Source organism: Nilaparvata lugens, unplaced genomic scaffold (genome assembly GCF_014356525.2).
Source record: "Nilaparvata lugens isolate BPH unplaced genomic scaffold, ASM1435652v1 scaffold3242, whole genome shotgun sequence".
Classification (NCBI taxonomy): domain Eukaryota; kingdom Metazoa; phylum Arthropoda; class Insecta; order Hemiptera; family Delphacidae; genus Nilaparvata; species Nilaparvata lugens.
The window spans coordinates 31,331-39,448 of record NW_024090397.1 but is presented as its reverse complement, the minus strand read 5'-3'; the positions used below and the strand labels follow the sequence as shown (position 1 = coordinate 39,448).

The window sequence follows — 8,118 nt, the reverse complement described above, 5'->3', positions numbered from 1 at the left end:
ATTGATTATTACTAGAGTAGATTATTACAGTATTCATATTCACTAGTTTTTTAAAATAAGCAGAATAAGTTTAATTTTTTCTCCATGTTTGTTTTCAGTGTGCTCCAACGATGTTTATAGAATTTCGTTCTATGTGCAGTGGATGGGGGATGGGAGGCATTCCTGGGTGGGCCTCTCTTATTTGTTGCCCTTTGAGAGGGCACCAAACCCCCAACACACTCCGTATGATATGTTGAAGAATTACATCCAAACTGTAAGTGTAACAACATATTTCTAAGTAAATATTGCAGTAATTACAATATTACAGTATTTGGTTAATATTGATTATTAATATTATTAGTTACAATTGAATATTGAATTATTAATAATATGAGTACGTTCATTAAGTCGCGAAAATCCAAATAAATCTGTCTATGAATAATGGGATGTTTATACAGGGTGGTGCAGAGAAAACACAACCATGTTTTTCAAACTGCTAGTACTAGGTGATTGGGTGGGGGGTTATTGCCCTCGAACGAATGTTGGCAGACGGCCCATACTATGCCATTTCAGTTGCTATGAGCGTTGGGACGTACAACTTCGTGTTTTCGCTGTGAAGCAGTTTTTCTAGAAACAATGAATCTGTAGTCACAGTGCGATGCTTTTGCGTCAATATTTTAGAGTTGCAATGCTCGAGGTGCAATGCCCCATCGAAATACTGTACTCCGATGGGTTGCAGCGTTCAGGAGTACTAGCTCTCTGATGATAAAGAAACCACCTGGTATTCCCTGTTCAGTTCAGTTCTGAATAAACTGAAAATTAACCCCACTGGAACAAAATTTGGGGGGCATTGAATACTGGTAAAATACTGTTCAAGAAGGAACACTCCTTGCTATTGGAAAAAGGGCATGCTATTACATTATCGTACACAAAACAATACTGTATACCAGTTATAATCTGTACACATTTATGTTTTTCATTCATTAACAGTAATGCTATCTTCCAGTAGCCACACAATGAATATAAAACCCCACTTTTTACAGATATGTTTATTTGAATGTGTGTGACTTGAGGAATGTTCTGTATAATACAAAATATTGAATCATTATATGAATATTAATTATTATATACAATTAAAATGTAATTGAATGTGTTGATTCGAATGGAACTAGACTGAGATTCATGTTATAAAGACAGTGGGAATGATAGGAAGTCATTATTGCCACTTTTTCTTTCCACCACTACAGTGGATAGCTCTGATTCAAGTATTCCCTGTAAATCTGATATGATATTGATTGATGATTCTTTCTAATAATTATAAAACATATCTTAAATATATTCCATACATCATGGAGATATATTTTTCCATAATTTGATGATAAATTCTCATTATTGAAATGAAATATTTTGGTAGTTTATATTTGTGCATAGTCTAGTAACAATTCGGCAAATGTGTGGAGTTGGAAATAGATAGAGCTATCTATATAAGAGATTTATAAGATACTGACTCTATAACCTGAATCTCACAATGGATAACCCAGCAGCAAGAAGTGCCACTTGGTTTTTTTTTTAATTTGCTGCTGCCCTAATCCATAATCTTTAGCAATTGACTCCATACAACAACATTGATTTCTCTGAAAATGCTACGAGAAAGAGCCATCGTATATTTTCGCATGTTTTACATTCTTGACTGAATCAAACATGAAAAATTACAAATATATGCTTTCAATAAATACTTCTATATCAAACATTGTGCACACTGTTGCAAACCACATTATGGTGACGGCAGAGGGAAAATGCTCAAGCTTTGATTGAATATGGTTGGAATCGCCGGCGTCACCTAATGCGATCTGCTAGGGTTTAACAATTTATAGTCTACAATACAGTCGATTCAGCGAATCATGCTTAATGAGAATGGAGCAATTCTCATCTTGAATGAATGAATAAAACAAATTTATGCAACAATATATGATAATGATTGTTAAAATAAATAATTATTCAAGGTTTGATTTTTGTTTTCAGCACCGAAAAAACAAGGAACAATTAAAAGCCTGCAAAATCCAGAGGAGGCTGGCGGCAAAAATAGATGCTGCAGTGGAGGAGGCTCTGGAGAGGCAGGATATATTTGAGTAAAGAACATAAAAACAATGTAAGGAGAAAAGGAAAATAAGTGATTTGTAAGGAGTACTATGGAGAGGAGGGTACAGTGTATGTAGGGTGAGTGACAAAGATCAATTCATTTCATTTTCATTGTTTATTAAGAATAAAAATTCAATCCATATTCAAAATTAATTCACTTCGCTTACTAAACAGTCACTATATATATAGCCTATTATCACAAATTTATCCACTATTCATTCATTCATTTCTATGATGATGATAATGATGATGATTTTAGGCCTACAATAATAAATTATTATCAATTGAGTACCATTATCAAATTTCAACTGAATATCATAATATGTAGCTATTAATTCCAATGATAAAATTGTTATGCTAGTTCACCAATTTCAAATCTATTATTGTAAAAAAAGTTATATTACAAGATTTGTGATTACATTTTCTTAATTTCCAAATTAAATTTAGAATTGATTGATTGATCATGCTTGATGGACAGACAGGGAGACTGCAAACCTCACTCGATCATTATTCAAATAATTAATTTCCAGCTGATAATTTTTATAAATTCATGAATACATTATTATTTTCTATTTGTTCATAAAATAGAATTACTTTCTAGCGATTTCCAACCCTATTTACAAAAATAGAACATATCACTGAAAGGCCTAACATGTCCTCGCCCAATTTAAATTGATGGTGTAATAACAGTAATAAATAAATAAATAAATAGAAAGGAATAATTATTAGACCCCAACATTTTCAATACATAGGCATTTCTGAGAATAAGGCTTCTTTGATTATTAGTTCTCATGAAATTTAATCGGGATTAAAAGCTATCAGACTTTGTGCAACCGGGCGATAATCCTCTAAAAAACAAACCCTCAAATAAGCAAATTAAATTTCCAATAATATAATACTTATCTATCTTCAACATACATAGTCCCCTATACTTCATAAAGTAGATAATTGATTATAATTAAGAATAATAAGTATTTCAATATCATTTCCTACCTCTAATTCAAATTTTTACAAAATACTGAAAATGCATACTAACAGCATAATAAACACATCTGTTTGTTGTTTGACAATAAATAATACTTGACTGAATAAATAAATACATTCAATTAAAATCTAAATTAAAATTAAACTGAACAAAAATTAATATCTGCCTAAAAGTTGAAGTAGAATATCGCTTACAATAATAAAAATTAAACATCTTCATGTATATTTCTGTAAATTAGTCCAGATATTTAGCATTGGCCAATCCCATAAATCAAAAGAATAATAATAGCACTCTACCTTCAGATAATTGCAGTTTCAAGTCTGCAAACTCCAAGACAGATAATTGCAATGTTTCAAGTAGAAAATTGAGGCTCTGGTTCAATCTTGACTTCCACCTTGACCACTGACGGACTTTGGCCATGACTCGACCTTGACTTGACCTCAATACCCCCTCAATATCATTTTACCATCTTATCCTAAAACTGTTTAAATTATTCGACTATTTGGGGAAATTTTGTTTTTTCACAGTAAATGAGTTTCATAGCTTCATATTTGACAAGATTGTTCAAGAGCCCACAATTTCTATTTACTTTCTAGTTCAACTGAAACTTGTCATTTTGAATAGTTTAATCAATACCAAGTCCTCCAAAAAGAAAAACAGATCTGTAGGGTTCAATTATTAAGAATATTTTCAGTCTTTTACAGTAAACAGTAATTATATAACCAACCATGCATGATTCAGGAACCAAAACTTCTTTCATCCAAGAATAGTTGAATTACTATTGAGCATTTCCTGGACAGGTTTCCTTATTTCAGCCTAGTTGACTGATAAGTCTGATAGGCCAAAATATATTTTTCAAAAAATCAGTTGATCTTTTGATGGCCAAAGCAGAGGATATTTCATAAATTTGAGGGAGGTTCGGATGAATTTCTGGCACAGTCATTGTACCAGACAAATACATTGCTTCTAAACAGATGGAACTGGATTTTTTATGGTAGAGTAACTTTTGTATGTTGGGTGGAACAAATCGGTTCATTCTTGACTTGCTTTTGTTGTTCTCTGAGAGGAATTTCTACAGTTTGGACGTTCAGATATTGCTGCATTATCATGAATATGGAGGATTGAATGCTCCAAGGTTTTTGGATGATAGGGTTTTGGGGAATTTTTTTTGTCGACCAGTTGTGGTAGAGGTATCATTGTGATGAGAAACTGTTGAATGTGATGTAAGTATCGGTTCCACACACTTTGTGAGTCTGAGGCCTGAAGGCGGCCTTGAGGCGCCCGAGGCCGCCTTGAGGCAGAGGCCACCTGTGTGGGCCAGTCAAGAAATTTGCATTTCATAGTAAGTATTTGTCCAATCCCCACTGCAAGCTCAAAGACCCCCTGAATACCCCAAATTTAGTACATCCACTCTTCAAATCAAATCTTCATTTTTCCAAAAAACATAATTACAATGACAATGGTTGTAAGAAAGTAATATATAATATAAAATGAAATACCAACAGATAGGTTAAGATATTAATATAATACATACCAATATAATGTATATAACATAACAATATAAACATTATTACAAGTGACAATGGTTTTAAAGAAGTAAAATTCAATATACAATGAAAAATGAAATACCATACAATAGGTGAAAATGTGAATGCATAACAATATAACATAATAATATAAACATAATTTCAATGACAATGGTAATAAAAAACTATAATACAATATAACATGAAGAATGAAATACCATCAAATTGGATTAAATATAAATATATTAAACAGCAAGTCTCTGCAAGGTTTGAAAAAAACCTGAGTGCAGAGGCTTAGTCTTATTGAATTATTAATAAATAACAATATTATTCAAATAAATATTTAATATTATTGAAATAGCAATAGTATAAATCTAAACATAATTCATGCTCAAATCCCTTCCTGTTTCTCAATCTCTCTCTCTCAATGCTACAGTTTTCTATTCAGAACCATCTTTTGGTTGAAAAATATTTTTTGTTGATTAGTTCATCATCTAAGCATTGGGCTAGGACATCATTTTGGTGTTAGGACTCTTAAAATATATAATAGCTTTAATGGAACTCTCGTTGGAATAAAGCAGAATGGAAAATTCATTTTTATGCAGAATGAGAGAGTGATTTTGAAATAATTAACTTGAAGGAATATCCTCTCCACAACTAAGCTCTGTCAATCAAGCATCATCAATCAATGAAAAAATATTAAACAATTGACCATTTTTTTTAATTTAGGCAATACTATTTTTGTATGATGAACAAAATGTTCAATCTTTATTAATCAGTTGTTAATTATTACCAGTATTTCTATTTTTCAATCATCATCATTATCATTTCAAATCAATCGAAACTATTCCTCATTTGACAGTTTAATAGATTCCGTTCCACATTTCAAAATCAAAACCTTTTTCTCCTAGAAATATTTTCGTTTTTTTCCTTTGAAAATTTTCAAATTTGTTTTTCCAAATTTAATTTTCCTAATTGTATTTTAAAAATTCACTTTCTCATAAAAAATTAAAATTTTCATATTTATGAATTGATTGAATCACTCAATCATAATAAAGACTGTGCCCAAATCTCTGAATATCCCATCTCACTAAATTGCTCCAGTAAAACTTACTCACTTGCTCCAGCTCATTTAGAACCTCAGCCTCTCCACTCGCCTCTTCGACAGCCTTTTCGACAGCCTCCTCGACAGCCTCTTCGACAGCCTCCTCCACGGCGTCTAGGTCTCATCCCCGGCCGGCTCTTCCCCATCGTGTCCTCCACATCCTTGAAAAAAAAATGTAATTAAGAAAAAAGTTAATGTAGGCCTACATAAAAAATGGAATGTAATGTGAAAATGGAATGTTAGGCTAGTTTAGGTTAGGATAGGTACCTATAATAGTTAGTACTACGAATATATATATATTCAAAAAAAGCCTATATAAAATCCCAAAAAAATTAAAAAATGATTGAAATAACAAAAAAATTATAGTTTAGGTAATCATTAATAATAGTAATAGTTAGTTGGGATAAATTAAAAAAAATCCTTTATAAACCCAAAAAAATTTAAAAACTTGAAATTAAAAAAATCATAGTTTGGGTTATTATCATTAGTTAGGATATATTCAGAAAAATGCCTTTATAAAACAAAAAATTTAAAACTTGAAATTAAAAAAAAATTATAGGCTAGGTTATTATCATTATCAATGATAATAGTTAAGATATATTAACAAATGCCTAAATTAAAAATAAAAAATATCTAAATGTAAAACCAAAAAAATCTTAGGTTAAGTTATTATAGGCATTGCATTTATATAATAATTTATTATCTTGTTTTAGGAATATATCCTAGGAAAATATATTATGTAGGCCTACATTAAATACATAAGAAATAAAAAAGTAATTTTTCTTCATTGTTAGACTTGCTCAAAAAAATCTAAAATGCTCAAAAATCTTAATTTTGTTATTTTGAACTCACTGTTGAAAAAAATATACAGTGACATATCATGAGTCATACATCTTTAGATAAGTTCATGTTGGGCTTACTTCCTAAATCTTAATTTATCATAATGAACTCACTGGCAAAAAAAAAAACAGTGATAAATTATAATTCACTTTTCCCAATTGTTAGTATTTCATTTTAAATGCTCACAAAATCTCAATAAATTTATTATCTTGAACTCACTGTAACAAAGAATAGAAAAATACAGTGAAATATCATGAGTCATAACTCTTTAAATTAGTTCAAGCTGGACTAGCGCTCTACCTGATCTCAGATTGTAGAGCACAAAAATACGCCCAAATATATTTTAAATTATACATCTAAATGGTAACAATCGGGAGATATTGTTGATCAAAAACTGAAATTCATCAAAATTGATTTTTTTTTCTTCAAATTTTACTCATTTTTGAAAAATCATAGCTCAATACTCATTAGAGATAGAGAATTCCGAATGATCTCATTCCATTCAGATTTTTTTCTCAGAGACAGAGACAGAGAAGGCAACCAATGAGGAGACTAGCAGAGATGGAGGTCTTTAGGGTAGTAAGGAGGTAAACCTATCAAAAGTCCCCACCCCTACCCCCTGTGCTAAGGGGGTGGGGGTGGTTTAAAAGTACAATTTTTCTTGGTTTCTCGCATAAAACTCGAAAACTATGTATCTTAAGGACTTGACTGTCATATAACAAATTAAAGCTTACATAATTTATGAAACTTGGTAGCATTCAGTATAAAGAGTGTAGGCATAGAGAAACAATAGCGTAAGTAGATATCCCAAGCCGATAGTTCACATAGTTCTTTCCTATGCAGCTGTGTGACGCTGGTAGTCTCTCAAATTGTGCCATTCATACACTATCACCCCAACAAAACAGTAAAAATTGACAATAATCGACAGTAGTCGGCTTGAGATAACAGTAAAAGTTGCGACATAAATTCCCTATACCATGGGATATCTACTTACGCTATTGTTTCTCTATGATGTAGGCTAATAATTCAATTTGTTAACTGTAGCAGGTGTTTGACCTTTTTTTGGAAATGATCAAAAATGTACTGAAAACTCGGTAATTCATTTCTGAAAATTCTGTCTGAAAATTTCAGTTGTTGGAAATCTGTTGTGGGGCCGGCTGGGGAAACAGCCCTATTGGCCTGCAATGGTGGCGGTGGATGAGGACGGCCTCTACTTCAAGCAGAAAAGTAAGTTATCAAAATGATCTACTTGAACAATACTCTGGATAGTCATCCATTTCATATTGTACAATAATTACAAAATACAAATGAACCATGAGAGGCTTGTTTGAGTACCAATCTGTTCCTATTTGAATGCATAAAACACTGCATAAAACACTCTAGCTCTATGTTCTTTATTGATTCATACAATAAGTACATCATCAAAATGATAGGGAGAGAAAAATAAGGTAACCTTGTGCTATTTCTCTCCCAAATTTAGATAAGTTTACTTATAGTCCCAAATAGGTTAAGTCTTGTAGTTGTTCAATTCACAAAATTTTCAG

The 8,118-nt window shown here is 31.4% G+C and overlaps 1 long non-coding RNA gene across 1 annotated transcript; it reads left to right on the top strand.

Annotated features, from left to right (window-relative positions):
• The first annotated feature begins 65 nt into the window (after window positions 1–65).
• LOC120355594 lies at window positions 66–4,691 on the top strand. Its single transcript, XR_005573669.1, has 2 exons — window positions 66–253; window positions 2,002–4,691. It is a non-coding gene; the product is annotated as an uncharacterized LOC120355594 (long non-coding RNA).
• Window positions 4,692–8,118: the final 3,427 nt, after the last annotated feature.